Below are 17,885 nucleotides of genomic sequence, written 5' to 3'. Positions count from 1 at the left end.
AATTTGCTCAATACAAAGTTGAAATATTTTGCATATTAAGATGATAAAAATACCAAAAACAAACTGAGTTTTACTTATATTTATTTCATGATTCTCTAATGGATTCTCAAGATATTTTCCATTCTCTTTTACTCTGTGTAATATGAAACTGGTCAAAATAGTTCATGATAAAAGAAAAGATTAATGCATTTGTTATCTTTAAGCTGATGGACTAAATTCACATTGAAAACAATTCACTTGGAAGAAAAATGTTAGAGTACTCTTGATGCGAAGAAAATTTGCTCAGGAATTCAGGCTTCCTAAAGATGGAAAAATGAGCACTGTACGTGCACTTAAATTTTTTTTTTGCCTGGTATTTATGTTAACTACTAAGAAGCAGAAATAATAAAGAATAGTTATATATGATCCTTGATAGTGATTTAGATATCCTTTGTTACAGTGAGCCACTGATTGAAATTTTTCTAAAGATCCTGTAAACTACTTCTTAAGAATAACCAGAATTCTTAAACTAATGAATTTGGGCATGGCAATGTAATTTTTGTTAATACTTGAAAAGAAAAATATAAATGATCAAAAGTAACATTTAGCATGGTCAAGGAAAATGAAAATTGTTTTCATTAAAAAAAAAACACCTCTTTTTAGTTCATTTTCATAAATGAGATTTTATTATTATTTTTTGCTTCTTATGGAAAGGTCAAAACTTTCCTTTTTGATAGCCATAAAATTTTGCTCATTTTTGAATTACAATCAGAATCTTTTCATTCTTCCAATTTAAAGTAAATTATATATTGATAAAATTTATCCACTTCTGAAACAGCAGTTTTGCGCAGCAAAGCAACTATAACTGGTGAAAATTATAAAAATCTATATTGTAGATGACATGTTGTTGTATGTAGAAAATCCTAAGAAATCCATTAAGGAACTATTACAAATAATAAGTTTAGGAAGGGTGCAGGATACAAAATAAATATATAAAAATCAGTTGCATTTCTCCTTACTTGCAGTGAACAATCCACAAATAAAATTATGAAAACAGTTCCATTAACAAGAGTATCAAAAGAATGAAGAACAAAAGAAGTACAAATTTATACTGTGAAAACCACAAACTATTGAAATAGAAATGAATGGAAATCCAAATATAAATAGAAAGCATCTCATATTCCTGAATTGAAAGACCTAATATTGTTAAGATGTCAGTATTTCCTAAATTGATCTACTCCTGCAATGTGATTCCTTCCAGAATCCAACCTTTTTTTCCCAGAAAGTGACAAGCTGATACTAAAATTTATATAGAAACTTAAGGGACCCAGAATAGCAAAAACAATCTTTAAAAAAAGAACATAGTTGGAGAACTCCGTTTCCGTTTTCAAAACCTACAACAAAATTGTCTCATAAAGACAGTCTAGTACTTGCATAAAGATAAAGAATTGAGAATCCAGAACTAAATCCCTGCATGTGTGTTCAAGTGATTTTTGACAAAAGTGCCAGAGTAATTCAATGAAGGAAAGAATAATCTTGTCAACAAGTGGTGCTGGAACAAGTGGGTATCTAGATGTAAAAGAATAAAGTTGATCCCTATCTTATATTGAGTTAATATACCAAAATTAACCTAAAGGGGACAAAAGATCTAAATGTAAGAGATAAAACAATAAAACTCTTAGAAGAAAACATAAGGGTACATATTCATGACCTTGCATGTGGCAGTGGTTTCTTAGATATGACAAAGCACAAGCAACAAAAGAAAAAATAGATAAATTGGTTTTTGTCAAAATTAAAAACTATGCTTCAGAGGATACTAACAAGAAATTGAAAAGACAGACCACAGAATGAGAAAACATATTTGCAAATCGTATATTCAGTAAAGCACTTGTATATAAAATACATAAAAAAAAAAAAACCTGGGGTGCCTGGGTGGCTCAGTTGGTTAAGCATCTGACTCTTGATTTTGGCTCAGGTCATGATCTCAGGGTCATGAGATCGAGCCCCACGTCAGGCTCTGTGCTAGGTGCAGAACCTGCTTAAGATTTTCTCTCTTCTCCCTTTGCCTCCCTCCACTCTGCGCGTACGCTCTCTCTTAAAACCAAAACAAAACATAAAATTTAAAACTTAATAATAAAAAAACCCCAACATAAAAATGGGCAAAGTATCTAAATAGTCATTTCTCAAAAGCATATATACAGTTGCCAATAAGCATACACAAAGACGCTTAAACATCATAATTCATCAGGGAAATGCAAATCCAAATCACATTGAAAGAGCACCTCACACCACTAGGATGGCTATAATAAAATAGATGATATCAAGTGTATTAGAAGAGGCATAGAAATTGGAGCCCTCATACACTGGTGGTGGAAATGTAAAATGGTGCAGCTGCTTTGGAAAACAGCTTGGCATTTCCTTAAAAGTTTAAACATCTAGGTTATCCAGAGCCTTGATGCTGTTTTGGTTTTGTTTTTTGTTTTTTGTTGTTTTGAGAGTGATTGAGAGCAGGGTGGGGAGGAGGTGGGAAGGGGCAGAGGGAGAAGGAGAAAGAGAATCTTTTAAGCAGGCTCTTTATCCAGCGCAGAGCCCATGGGGTTAGGGGGGGCTCTGTCTCACAACCGTGAGATCATGACCTGAGTCAAAATCAAGAGTTGGACGCTTAACTGAGACACCCAGGCACCTCTGACTCAATTCTGTCATAAGTATTTAATCATGAATATTTAAACAAGTATTTTTAGACTTAATTATATACTTACTACTATGGTGGATATGTTTTACCTTCTAAATATTTCAAATAATAAATTTTCCAATAATAGTTGCTGAGCTCTGAGCAACTCAAAGGTGAATTAAATGGGAATATATATATCCCTTTACCCTTTCTACAAAATAATTTGATAACAAAATAATTTGATAACATGGATGTTATCAATGTTCATATTCTTTGGTCTACTGATTCCACTTCTAGAAATCTATCCCAAGGAAGCAATGAAAAATTGCTAATATGAATATGATATTATATTGAAAAAAAGATGAATTAAAGGCAGCTTGCCTTTAGATAGCCATGTAAACAATCTCTACTTATGATGGTAAAGGGAGACTTGGAAGTAATTAAAATGCAGTGATAAATGCTATAATAAAGGTGCCTTCAACCAGTTAAATCCATGAGAAAGATAAAAGAAGGAGCACTCAACTGACTGGGGCAAAGGAAGGATCTTGGCGAAGGTGAAGAAGTCCTCCTTGGCAGAGATGACTAATGAGTAATAGCTTAGAACGTGATTTATATATAAGTCACGACTTGCCTTGGAAGTGGTGCTATAAATAGATAGGCAAGGCAAAGCACAGGCACGTGGTAGCAAGCTAAGTTTACTGAAAAATCAGACATCTTCTAGAGATAACTTTAATTTCTTATTATGGAAGTGTGTGCTTCCTTAATCTTTTAATTAATTGTTTTCCACAAACAGAGTGAGGAAGGGGTTTCCCTGTCTTGTTCTAGTTGCATTGTTGTTTTTGATACAGAGTTTAGCCTATTTAAAGATATTTTCATGAAGCAGCTGATTACTTTGGTCTACAGTATTGAAGATGGACCCTGTCCCGGGCGCTGTGGTAAGCACCGTACATACTTTATCTCCAAATGAGGTAGCCGGCAGACTGAAGGTGGATGTAACTAGCCTGGTGTGCACATGGAGGCTCAGTAGCCGAAGCCACAGAACTTGTGAGCTTAGAATCTAAGATAAAACCAAGTCACTATAGTCCAAGGCCCACGCACAAGTACCTCTGTGTATTTCATTTTACAAAGTAGTTTTGCTAGACAAAATTCTGAGAAATAGTAGCACTGTCATGGAAAATTACAAGGAATAATGCATTTATTTCTAACCAGAACACTTCTGTCATATGGTAAGGGAATTTTCTTTGTGATATGCTAAAAGTTAAGGCTGCAGTCGGACTGTTTAAGGAATCATGGAAGGTATGACAGGAACACGAATAAAGCACAAAAATGTACACCAGTATTATATATACACTGTACCCTGGGGTGAAAAGTACACCATCAGGAGTACTTGGTTAGGAATAGCTATTAGGAAGCATTTTTAGTATCTTATTACCTCCTGTAGATGTTAATGTGTTTTTCGAATTGGTGTTAAAATTCAAAATGTTGAGTTTTAGCAGTGATTTTACAGTTTTATCCAAGTTAGTAATAATATTCAAGAGCAATACAGGATTTGAGATAAATAAGATTTTGCGTCTAAAAGAGCTTTCATTTTGTTTTCTTAACAATGTTTGGTTTGGTTGATGTAAAATTGTCTCATCTTTAGATGCCTGTGGTGGAGGGAGGGAAATGTTTTGTAGGATTCATATCATTGAAATTACCACCCTATAGTTTTCTTTCCAAACAGATAAAATGGTGATGAACATAAGAATAAAAAATAATAATTACATATGGATGCATAATAAGAAATAATTACATACGCATTGTCTATGAGAGTTTCTTACTCTAATATAGCTAACCCTTTTCCATTTGTTCTACCACCATGTATTTTGTTCTAGACTTCTTGACTAAGAAAACATCCCAGCAGGGGTGCCTGGGTGGCTCAGTCGGTTAAGTATCTGCCTTGGGCTCAGGTCATGATCCCAGGGTCCTGGGATCGAGCCCTGCGTTGGGCTCCCTCCTCATCTGGGACTCTGCTTCTCCCTCTCCCTCTGCCTGCCTCTCTTTCTCTCTCTGTCAAATGAATAAATAGAATCTTTAAAAAAAAAAAAGGGAGGGGGGGGAAAGAAAAGATCCCACCAGTTATTTTTTTTAGGATTTTATTTTTAAGTAATCTCTATGCTTAACATGGGGGCTTGAACTTAAATAACTTGAATTTAAAAACCCGAGATCAAGAGTCACATGCTCTAAGGACTGAGCCAGCCAGGCGCCCCCCCATCAGAGTTATTTGGAGAGCACTTTAAAAATGTGGTTTTAAGTACAACTAGTAAAGTATTTTTATGGAATATTTTCATAAAGATGAAGAATTAAATGAAGTTAGCATTTATCAACAAATAATTTTGTGTACAAAATAATAGTCTTTATGTTTTCAATATGAATTTATGCTTGCATTTTATATCATAGTCCCTATTTCTTTTATCCCATTTGTGGAGTAGAAAGTAGTGCCAAATCATGTAGTTACTAGAATTTTTATAGGGACGTGGTAAGATCATGGTTCTTTTAAAGAAATAATTTTCAAATACCCTTCCTAGAATAAAATACAATATTATTCTATCTGTCTTTTTGCCTTTATCTATGGTCAATTTTTAGAGTAGAGTCATATTTTTGAACATGAAAATGACAGCAGCAAACAAGGTCAGTTCGCTTTTACATATATGCCTACTATAGGCTTTTTATTAAAAAATTATCTATGGGGGCGCCTGGGTGGCTCAGTCATTACGCATCTGCCTTCAGCTCGGGTCATGATCCTCAGGGTCCTGGGATTGAGCCCCACATCGGGCTTCCTGCTCCTCCGGAAGCCTGCTTCTCCCTCTCCCACTCCCCCTGCATGTGTTCCCTCTCTCGCTGTCTCCCTGTCAAATAAATAAATAAAATCTTTAAAAAAAAAATTATCTATGACTTAAGTGCACAGTAGGCAGACAGAAAATGCAAAGAACATTTTGGAAGTAGCATTTTAAAATGAATACCATAGTACTCTTAGGTGCTTGTAATAAAGGACTTCATTCCTATTTAGAAAATTGACATACAGTACATGATAAGTGACATAAAATTGAGGTAAGTTTTTGAAGTTATGCAATATTTTATATTTAAAACTTAAAAATGGGGCGCCTGGGTGGTTCAGTCAGTTAAGCATCTGCCTTCAGCTCAGATCATGATCCTGGGGTCCTGGGATGGAGCCCCGTGTTGGGCTCAATGCTTAGCAGGGAGTCTGCTTCTCCCTCTACCCCTCCCCCCTGCTTGTACTCTCTCGCTCTCTGTCTCTCAAATAAGTAAATGAAATATTTAGAAATAATAAAACTAAAAATCTTTTTCTTTTAACAGCGACTCAGTGTTATGATCATGTAAACTACTTTTTTTAATAGGTAATTTTTTCACTTAGATTTTTTCCCCCCGGTTTTAAAAAGTATGCTAGACAAAGTAGCAAAAATATTATCCTATTTGGGGAAAATATTCTCTGTTAATGAATTTTTTTCCCCAGAAAATATAATATTGTGTAAACATGAAATTCTTTCACTTTGGCAAAAACATTTGTTTTCTTGATAAAGTTATTTTTTCATTTGAGAAAAAATTGCTAGGAAAATAAGTTTATGCTTAAAAAATGTTAAATATTTCTGCAAAAAATAAAAACCACAAGTAAAGCCAATAGAGAAGCCAACCAACCAGAGGAGAAATTTGCCACTCATTTTGGTGATGAAAGGGAAATGTTCTTAGTATATAAAGAACTCTTACAGATTGGGGCGCCTGGGTGGCTCAGTCATTAAGTGTCTGCCTTCAGCTCAGGTCATGATCCCAGGGTCCTGGGATCAAGTCCCACATCGTGCTCCCTGTTCCAGTGGAAGCCTGCTTCTCCCTCTCCCACTCCTCCTGCTTGTGTTCCTGCTCTCGCTGTGTCTCTCTCTGTCAAATAAATAAATAAAATCTTAAAAAAAAAAGAAAAACCTCTTACAGATCAATATAAAAAAGACCAACCTTCTAGGTGAAAAATGCTCAGATGGCTTATAGCAAAGAAAATATAAATGGCTCCTACACATATGAGAAAATGTGCTAACGTACACAGAGAAATTCAGGTTAAAATTATGACATAACCATTTTCCTCCCGCATTTTGGCAAAGGTGAAAAGTTTGATAATTCTCTAATTGTATGAGGTTACAGAGAAATAGCCCCATGTGTGTTTATTGGTGGGTGTACAAATTGATACAGCCTCCAGGGAGAGCAATTTGACAAAATGAATTTATACTACAGGATATGTTCCCATGTAGGAGATGTACTAGTGTGTTCTTGGTGGTATTGTTTGTAATAGCAGAGGACTGGAGACAACTGGAATGCCCATCAAAATGGGATAATTGAATAAAGCCCTATCACTGAACTACTGAATAGCCATTTATTTTTTTATTTTTTTCAGATTGCTATTTTTATTCTTTTTAAATTTATTATGTTAGTCACCATACAACACATCATTGGTTTTTGATGTGGTGATCCATGATCCATTGTTTTCATATAACACCCAGTGCTCCATGCAGTACGTGCCCTCCTTAATACCCATCACCCGGCTAACCCATCCCCCCTCCCCCCTCCCCTCTAAAACCCTGTTTGTTTCTCAGAGTCCATAGTCCCTCATGGTTCATCTCTCCCTCCAATTCCCCCCCCCCTCATTTTTCCCTTCCTTCTCCTAATGTCCTCCATGCTATTCCTTATGTTCCACAAATAAATGAAACCATATGATAATTGACTTTCTCTTCTTGACTTATTTCACTTAGCATAATCTCCTCCAGTCCCATCCATGTTGATGTAAAAGTTGGGTATTCATCTTTTCTGATGGCTGAGTAATATTCCATCGTATATATGGACCACATCTTCTTTATCCATTCATCTGTTGAAGGGCGTCTCGGCTCTTTCCACAGTTTGGCTATTGCGGACATTGCTGCTATGAACATTGGGGTGCATATGGCCCTTCTTTTCACTACATCTGTGTCTTTGGGGTAAATACCCAGTAGTGCAATTGCTGGGTCATAGGGTAGCTGTATTTTTAAATTTTTGAGGCACCTCCACACTGTTTTCCAAAGTGGCTGTACCAAGTTGCATTCCCACCAACAGTGTAAGAGGGTTCCCCTTTCTCCACAACCTCTCCAACGTTTGTTGTTTCTTTCCCTGTCCATTTTGGCCATTCTGACTGGTGTAAGGTGGTATCTCAATGTGGTTTTCATTTGAATTTCCCTGATGGCTAATGATGATGAACATTTTTTCATGTGTCTGTTAGCCATTTGTATGTCTTCTTCAGAGAAGTGTCTTTTCATATCTTCTGCCCACTTTTTGACTTGATTATTTGTTTTTTTGGGTGCTGAGTTTGAGAAGTTCTTTATAGATCTTGGATACCAGCCCTTTATCTGTAGTGTCATTTGCAAAGATCTTCTCCCATTTTGTGGGTTGCCTTTTTGTTTTGTTGACTGTTTCCTTTGCTGTGCAGAAGCTTTTTATCTTGATGAAGTCCCAAAAGTTCATTTTTGCTTTTGTTTCACTAGCTTTTGGAGATGTATCTTGAAAGAAGTTGCTGTGGGCGTTGTCAAAGAGGTTACTGCCTATGTTCTCCTCTAGGATTTTGATGGATTCCTGTCTCACATTGAGGTCTTTCATCCACTTTGAGTTTATCTTTGTGAATGGTGTTAGAGAATGGTCGAGTTTCATTCTTCTGCATGTGGCTGTCCAATTTTCCCAGCACCATTTATTGAAGAGACTGTCTTTTTTCCATTGCATGTTTTTTCCTGCTTTGTCAAAGATTATTTGACCATAGAGTTGAGGGTCCATATCCGGGCTCTCTATTCTGTTCCATTGGTCTGTATGTCTGTTTTTGTGCCAGTACCATGCTGTCTTGGTGATCACAGCTTTGTAATATAGCTTGAAATCAGGCAACGTGATGCCCCCAGCTTTGTTTTTCTTTTTCAACAGTTCCTTGGCGATTTGGGGTCTTTTCTGATTCCATACAAATTTTAGGATTGTTTGTTCCAGCACTTTGAAAAATGTCATTGGAATTTTGATCAGGATGGCATTGAAGGTATAGATTGCTCTGGGCAGCATAGACATTTTAACAATGTTTATTCTTCCGATCCATGAGCATGGAATATTTTTCCATCTTTTTGTGTCTTCTTCAATTTCTTTCATGAGTGTTTTGTAGTTCCTAGAGTATAGATCCTTTACCTCTTTGGTTAGGTTTATTCCGAGGTATCTTACGGTTTTTAGTGCTATTGTAAATGGAATCGTTTCTCTAATTTCTCTTTCTACAGTTGTGTTGTTAGTGTATAAGAAAGCAACTGATTTCTGTGCATTGATTTTGTATCCTGCCACATTACTGAATTGCTGGATGAGTTCTAGTAATTTGGGGGTGGAGTCTTCTGGGTTTTCCACATAAAGTATCGTGTCATCTGCGAAAAGAGTTTGACTTCTTTGCCAATTTGAATACGTTTTATTTCTTTTTGTTATCTGATTGCTGTTGCCAGGACTTCTAGTACTATGTTGAACAATAGTGGCGAGAGTGGGCATCCTTGACGTGTTCCTGATCTTAAGGGGAAAGGCTCTCAGCTTTTCCCCATTGAGGATGATATTCGCTGTGGGTTTTTCATAGATGGATTTTATGAACTTGAGGAATGTTCCCTCTATCCCTATACTCTGAAGAGTTTTAATCAGGAAAGGATGTTGTATTTTGTCAAATGCTTTTTCTGCATCAATTGAGAGGACCATATGGTTCTTCTCCCTCCTCTTATTAATGTGTTCTATCACATTGATTGATTTGCGAATGTTGAACCACCCTTGCATCCCGGGGATAAATCCCACTTGGTCATGGTGGATGATCCTTTTAATGTATTGTTGGATCCTATTAGCTAGGATTTTGTTGAGGATTTTGGAATCCACATTCATCAGGGATATCGGTCTGAAATTCTCCTTTTTGATGGGGTCTTTGCCTGATTTGGGGATTAAGGTAATGCTGGCCTCATAGAATGAGTTTGGAAGTTTTCCTTCTGTTTCTATTTTTTGAAGCAACTTCAGTAGAATAGGTATTATTTCTTCTTTGAATGTTTGGTAGAATTCCCCAGGGAATCCATCAGGCCCTGGACTCTTGTTTTTTGGGAGGTTTTTGATGACTGCTTCAATCTCGTTACTGGTTATTGGCCTATTCAGGTTGTCAATTTCTTCCTGTTTCAGTCTTGGCAGCTTATAGGTTTCCAGGAAGGCCTCCATTTCATCCAGATTGCTCAGTTTATTGGCATATAGTTGTTGATAATAATTTCTAATAATTGTTTCTATTTCCTTGGTGTTAGTCGTGATCTCTCCCCTTTCATTCATAATTTTATTAATTAGGGTCCTTTCTCTTTTCTTTTGGATAAGTCTGGCCAGTGGTTTATCAATCTTATTAATTCTTTCAAAGAACCAACTTCTAGTTTCGTTGATCTGATCTGCTGTGTTTCTGGTTTCTAATTCATTGATCTCTGCTTTAATTTTAATTATTTCTCTTCTAATGCGTGGCTTAGGCACCGTTTGTTGCTTTTTCTCTAGTTCTTTAAGGTGTAGAGTTAGTTGGTGAATTTGGGATTTTTCTGTTTTTTTGAGTGAGGCTTGGATGGCTATGTATTTCCCCCTTAGGACCGCCTTTGCAGTATCCCATAGGTTTTGGACCGATGTGTTTTCGTTCTCATTGATTTCCATGAATTGTTTAAGTTCTTCTTTGATTTCCTGGTTGACCCAAACATTCTTGAGCAGAGTGGTCTTTAGCTTCCAACTGTTTGAATTTCTGCCAAATTTTTTCTTGTGATTGAGTTCCAGTTTTAAAGCATTGTGGTCTGAGAATATGCAGGGAATAATCTCAATCTTTTGGTATTGGTTGAGACCTGATTTGTGACCCAGTATGTGGTCTATTCTGGAGAAAGTTCCATGTGCGCTCGAGAAGAATGAGTATTCTGTTGTTTTAGGGTGGAATGTTCTGTAAATATCTATGAGGTCCATCTGGTCCAATGTATCATTCAAAGCTCTTGTTTCTTTGTTGATTTTCGGCTTAGATGATCCGTCCATTGCTGAGAGTGGAGTATTGAGGTCTCCTACAATTAACATATTGTTATCAATATGACTCTTTATTTTGGTTAACAGTTGGCTTATGTAAATGGCTGCTCCCATGTTGGGGGCATAGATATTTACAATTGTTAGATCTTCGTGTTGGATAGACCCTTTAAAAATGATATAGTGTCCTTCTGTGTCTCTAATTACAGACTTTAGTTTAAAATCTAATTTGTCTGATATAAGAATAGCTACCCCAGCTTTCTTTTGAGGTCTGCTGGCATGGAAGATGGATCTCCATCCCTTCACTTTCAGTCTGGATGTATCTTAGGTTCAGAATGAGTCTCTTGTAGGCAGCATATGGGTGGGTCCTGTCTTTTTATCCAGTCTGCAACCCTGTGCCGTTTTATGGGAGCGTTTAGGCCATTCACGTTGAGAGTGATTATTGAAAGATATGAATTAATTGTCATCATGTTGCCTGTGAAGACGTTGTTTTTATAGATTGTCCCTATAAATTTCTGTTCTATATCACTCTTGGGGTCTTTCTCCTTTTATAGGACCCCCCCTTAATATTTCTTGCAGGGCCGGCTTAGTGGTCACATATTCTTTCAGTTTCTGCCGGTCATGGAAGCTCTGCATCTCTCCATCCATTCTAAATGAAAGCCTTGCCGGATAAAGTATTCTGGGCTGCATATTCTTCTCATTTAGTACCCTGCATATGTCTTGCCAGGCCTTTCTGGCTTGCCAGGTCTCTGTGGATAGGTCTGATGTTATTCTGATGTTCCTCCCTCTGTACATAAGGAATCTCTTCCCCCTAACTGCCCTTAAGATGGTTTCCTTGGTTCTAAGATTTGCAAGTTTTACTATTACATGCCGGGGTGTTGGCCTGTTTTCCTTGATATTGGGAGGGGTCCTCTCTGCCTCTAGGATGCGAATATTTGTTTCATTCCCCAGATTAGGGAAGTTCTCAGCTACGATTTGCTCAAATACATCTTCTAGCCCTCTCTCTCTCTCCACTCCCTCCGGGATTCCAGTTATTCTGACATTGGAACGCTTCATGGTGTCACTTATTTCTCTGATTCTATTTTCATGGATTCTGAGTTGTTTTTCCCTGGCCTCCTCTTTTCCCTTTTTATCTATTATATTGTCTTCCAGGTCGCTTATTCGTTCTTCTGCCTCAGTTACCCTAGCTGTTAGATTATCTAGATTGGATTGGATCTCATTGATAGCATTTTTAAGTTCTGCCAATTCAGCTTTCATTTCTGCCCTTAGAGACTCTATGTTGCCATTAATTGATTTCTCCATTCTAGCCATTGTCTTCACAATTGCTAGCTTGAATTCCATCTCCCACATCTTGGTTATATCTGCATCCATGTGTAAATCTGCAGCATAAGTCATAATCTCTGAGTCTTTTCTATTTTGGGGGCTCCTCCTCCTAGTCATTCTGTTGATGGGTGTTTGAGGGAATGTATAGAGTCCAAATTATTGACCAGAACCCAAGCAAGATGCACCTGTTTTCTTGGGACCTTAGGGTTGCTGGCCTCTTGTTTTCCCAGCCTGTCTTCTGCGGGAGGGGCCTGCCGCACTGTTACTCAGGCAACCCTGTTTGGGTGGAGTTGCCCTGTGCCCCTGTGGCGGGGGATGGGCTCAGTGGGAATCAGTCTTTGGGGCTTTTGTTCTCTGGCGCCTTTCCCTGGCGGCTTTCCGCGTCTCTTCCGCAAGTCAGAGCAGAAGAGACCGTTTCCCACCCTCCGCCTCAGAGCAGAGAGACCGCAGTCTGTGAGCTCTCCAGGCCACACCGTCTCCGTTTCTGTCCGTGCTGCTATAAACTGCAGCGGCCTGGGTTGTGCGCCCCCCCGCAGCGCTCCCAGTCCTGCCTCCAGGTCGGGGCACGTCTCTGCCCTTTGTGCTTCTAAAACCACCAGCCGCCCCCAGTTCGCGTGTGCGACCCCGCTGCTCCAGGATTCTGGCCCGGGGACTGCAGTTCGCAGGCGCGACCCCACCGCTCCGGGTTTCCGCCCCGGGGGATGCCCTAAAGTCCTTCCCCGCCGCTACCGGTCTGCGAGTCTGTGCCCGTCCGCAGCGCGCGAGGCTGTCACTCACCGGCGGTGTAGGATTCCCACGGCCAGGCACCCTCCCACTGCCGTTTATCCTCCGATATCTGCCCGCAGGATCACGGCTCTCCGCTTCGTACCTCAAAACCAACCGCCTGTGATATTCTGTTTGTAGAGATCCAGATCCTCTTACATCTCAGGCTGGTTTCGTGGGTGCTCAGAGTGGTCTGGTAGATATCCAGCTCAATTCCGGGGACCAGTTGAAATAGGGTCCCCTACGCCTCTGCCATCTTTTTTCCAAAAACCCTGAATAGCCATTTAAAAGGTTCTGAACGTTCTCTGCATGCTGATAATTTAAGTGAGAAAAGCATTGTATTTTCATTGTGTAAAAATGTGTGTGTGTGTTGTGTGTATACAATATCTTTGGAAGGAGCCACAAGAAATTGATTAACCATGGTTTCCTTTGAATTGCGGAGCTGGATGACTGACCCCATGACAGAAGAGAGAATATGTACCTTATTCTAGATGTCCCTTTAGTGACTACTTTTTGAATTTTGAACCTATTTTGTGTCCCTACCCTTGCTTCCCCCCAAAAAGATGTTTCAAAATGGTGCACTGGAAGGGTCAGGAAGATATGAGACTATTGAAATAATGGGATTTTAATAACCTGTCAAGAAACTATTGTAATGTCTGTGGCGTCCATGGCAGTGGTCCCATGAGCAGCTGGCTCATTGAATAAAGAGCTCTGGAATTACACACCTAAGTGTACAAAGTACAGTTACTGAAACTCCTTCAGCTAGCACTCACAACTTGAAGGTAGTTGCTGGAGATCACTTAGTAGGCCATGTTAACAGGCTGATCTAACATGAATTAAGAGACTGGAAAAAGCAAAGGAAGGATGGTAACATGAGTGAGAGAAAGGAAATCGAGTCAGATAGATTTGGACAGCCCCTCCAACAGCTTCCTCTTTTTTCCTTCTTCAGGTGTGTCACCTGTGCAGAGGGGTTACTATATAGAAGAGCCAGAGAGATGAATGTCTTGCGAATAGCAAAAGGTAGTGAGAACCCACTGCAGAAGTTTTGCTCAGGGTCCCAGAATTCATAGTAATTTCATTGGTCCTAAAATATCAGTGGTGGAATGGAATTATTCTCTGCTACTCTTGGTTTAAGGAAGAAGACCCCAAAGTAACTTGCTTTTCAATGTGACTTCTTTGCCTCAAGCTAAAGAATATCCTTTCAGAGCCATCTCCAAAAAATAAATAAATAAAAACAAATAAAGCCAACTCCTCCAAATCAGCTTGACATCTGATAGAAGGGGGTCAGGGAAATGAGGTTGTAGAGAAATCAAGTCTGAAGAGTAACTTGCACAGCTTGACCTGTTTACTTTTCAAATGCCCCCTTGTTCAGTGGGTATGGTTCCGTACCTCTGAACCACAGGACTGAATTTTCATAAAAAGGTGAGGCTCCTGCCCATGTAATCTGGAAAATTGCTTGTCTAATTGGGTGCACGGTTGCACCTGTACCCTCTTGAATGACTGTCGTGTTGTGCTCAAGAGTCAGGGAACTTGTTATGTGACTAAATGAAGAAAAAAGTCATTATAAGATCCCAGTTGCTTTGGAAATGGAAAACGCCGTATGGTATTGGTTGTTACCATATTAGAGTTGGCAAATAGTATAATTAAGACTTTTGGTGATTTTTAGTATTATACTCTGGTTTCAGCCACTTTCTGAAGCATTTTATTTAGAATAAAACTTTGATTTTATTTCAGACACCAGGCATTCAGGTTGAGTCAGTTCAGCGTTGTAAGCCCTTATAAGTAACTCACTGTAGTCTAATAGCCTGTTAAGGGCACTGCTAACATTTTTACCACAACAACTTACTAAAAGTTATTTTATTCATTTTATTATATTATTGGCCCCTCACACTTATTTATAAATGAACAGTGAAGCCAACCATTAAACATGCCTTTGCTGAGTGATTCAACCATTAGATGAATTTTGATCTACTTATAGTGATTATACATTTGTCATTTCAGCTGTAATATAGTTTAATGGCTGTTTATTGAATACCTCCTACAACATAGGTCCTAGAGAACCAACAGGAATCAAGAGAGATGATGTTTCCCTCCTCATAGAATTTGTCTGTCTGTTGAGGGTGGCAAGGACAAAGGTGTATCAGTCGAGTAGAACAGGTGAGGTAGGACAGTAATTTGGATTTTGGACATGGTGTTGACAGTGTTTGAGATAGACAAGCAGAGGTGTTGACTAAGCCTTTGTATTAAGATTCTGTGTTGTAAGAAAGTATTTTATGGAGGTGGGAAGGTCAGTGATGCCAATGAATATTAAGAAGTCACACAAAAAAGAAGAAAACTGAGATGTGCCTGTTGGATTTAGCAGAAATAATTGATCATGGAGAGAGCAGTGCCTGAGGCAGGGCTTGGGGAGGGGAGGGCTGGCAAGTTAATGATGAGCAAAGCGGACATGCACGATTCCCAGAGGGCCTTTTAAACCATGAGTTTTGACTTTACTCTGAGGTTGTTCATTATCTCACCATCTCTTGTTGGAGCATTTTATAAAGTATGCTCTAGAGAAGACTCTTGAGCAAGATTGTTTGAAAGTCTAAATTGTGTTCAGATGGATGTTTTATGAATTAATAGACTGTGTACTTTGATCACCATTAGGAATGAATAAATTTGTCATACTTGTAGTCAACTCATTTTATATCATTTTCTTTTACTCACTAATTCTGGTATGAGAAGACTTTTTTTGGTTATTGTTTTGTTTTGTCTTCATTCTTGTTTTTACTTGGGGAAGCAGGAACCAGTTTTAGGCTCCTTAATTGAACCACATAGTTACCTGCTGTCATGTCACAGTGTTTATTTTCTTCGTTGCACTGATCATAAACTTTAATTCTCTTCATTTCTTTACCCACTTGTGTGATTTCAGTCTCTTTACACTAAAGTATAAGCTTTATAAGGATGAGGGCTGTGCCTTGTTTACCACTTGTACTTCTCAGGAAATATTGAGTGGGGGCGGGGTGAGGGAGGAGGGAAGGAAGGAAGGAAAAGGGGGTAGAGAGTTGAAAAATCACTTCCTGATGGTAGGATGAGGCTTCAGCTGATAAATTAGAATATTACATCCATTACATGCAGGGTGATCTCCATTGGTAGTTGCCTTTTGTATGTTCTCAACAAGTTAAGTTACATGACAGGATATCAAAATCAGTCATTGTGTTTGCCGGTTTACTTCGTTATGATTAAAGAAAACAATGATTTTATTTATTACAAATTCACCACCTAGGAAATGTAATTCCAGACATCAGATTTAAGCTTTCTTCATTCATTTCAAAATTGAAAGTCATTCGGACTGGATATATGTAGGTAGTGTGATTAAAACTACGCGGTCACTGTAAGTATCATTAAAGGGGAGACAGTTCTTTTTATTCATTAATGGAATGTACTGAGGTTTAAAACTTAAGAGATTTTTATTTGCCATCAGATGTATTGCTCTAGTTGCTAGATCAAATGCATTGTTTTCTGGCCTTTCTTGTGATAACATGGCAAGCATATAGTCCTATAATGGTCTGCAAAAAAGCACCTCAGAGATGGGATGGGCCTACAATAAGTGATTGCCTTTATAAGGAAGTGTAAGGAGAGGTTAGAGTATCAGGTCTTAATAGGGTAAAACAAACAAACAACCCACCCCGGGGCAACTGGGTGGCACAGTTGAGCAGCAAGCTCCTGGTTTCTGCTCAGGTCATGATCTCAGGGTTGTGAGATTGAGCCCCGCTTAGGGCTCGCTGCTCAGTGTGGAATCTGCTTAAGACTCTCTCTGCCCCCCCCCCCCCCCCCCCGCTCCCAGGCGTGTGTGTGCGCGCGTGCGCGCGCTCTCACTTTCTCTCTCAAATCTTAAAAAAAAAAAAAAGGTAGTTTAAGAAGCCCCACAAAATCCCTATGGCTGTCACAGTTTGGCAGTGACGTCTTTTGGTGAGGTTCAGGCTTGATTCCCTCTTAGGTTGGCCTGGGCGCCTGCAGGCCAAGGGCAGGTTTTTCATAAAATGGGGCAGGAGAACGGGAGGATGAATCATACCATGCAGACACATTTATAGTCTGATCTCAGCCTTGCAGTAAATGTATCTGCCCAGAGCAAAAGACATGGCCAAGCCCGGCATCAGCATGGAGCAGTGTAAGCCTGCCACAGTGGGACAGGCGGGAGAATGAGCTGAGTGATGACCCAGCCTACCTTCGAGAGCTGGCTTGTAAAGAATGTGGTATCCCTGCACTCTGTAACTTGAACACAGTGAAGAAATTTGGCTTTGAACTTTTCTTTTTTAATGGATTTTCTTTTTCTTGTAATTATTCTGCTCACCTATACGATTAATAGGCTGAAAAATCTTTTCTTTAAATGTTATTAGCAGGGCGCCTGGGTGGCTCAGTCTGTTAAGTGTCTGCCTTCGGCTTAGGGCATGATCCCAGGGTTCTGGGATTGAGCCCCACGTCAGGCTCCCTGCTAAACCAGGAGCCGGCTTCTCCCTCTCCCTCTGCTGCTCCCCCTGCTTGTGCTTGATCTCTCTCTCTCTCTCAGATAAAATCTTTAAACAAATGTTATTAACAATAAAAGTGAATTTTTGTTTTGTATACTAAATTTTAGCTGCCAAGATTCAATCTGTCTTTTGGGCTAGGAATGATGGGATGTTTTCTGAAAGATCATTTCCTAAAGGATCATTTTAATGTTACTGACGTTAGTTACAGATTCAAATGAATCTTAACATACCGTTAGGTGGTTTTTGTTTTTGTTCACATAGGACTTGGCTGGAAAGCAAAAAAGAAAAATACACACTACTGATGTAACATCACTCAGAATATACCTTTATGTATCCTTTAGGATCCTGCAGTAACAACCACCCTGAAATTGCAGGGAGTTAGATTTGTTTCTTACACACATTAGATGTCCATTTTGTGTCTGCTGGGGTGCATCCTCATTATGAGGCTCAAGATGCCATGTTGTTGGTTGCCCCAACAAAGGAAAAGAAAGAGGACGGGAATCATGCACTAGTTCTTAGAGTTTCAGCTTGCATCCTTTGCTCATTCCACTGGCAAAAGCAGA

At 39.0% G+C, this 17,885-nt stretch overlaps 1 protein-coding gene across 3 annotated transcripts in view; it reads left to right on the top strand.

The window, feature by feature from the left end:
- PCCA (propionyl-CoA carboxylase subunit alpha) overlaps positions 1 to 17,885 on the top strand; it is a 417,324-nt gene that overhangs the window by 275,432 nt on the left and 124,007 nt on the right. The gene's annotated exons all lie outside the window — the stretch shown is intronic.

The sequence above is a fragment of the Phoca vitulina genome, unplaced genomic scaffold, assembly GCF_004348235.1.
Source record: "Phoca vitulina isolate PV1807 unplaced genomic scaffold, GSC_HSeal_1.0 scaffold5, whole genome shotgun sequence".
Taxonomy (NCBI): domain Eukaryota; kingdom Metazoa; phylum Chordata; class Mammalia; order Carnivora; family Phocidae; genus Phoca; species Phoca vitulina.
This window is presented reverse-complemented; position numbering and strand designations above follow the sequence as displayed.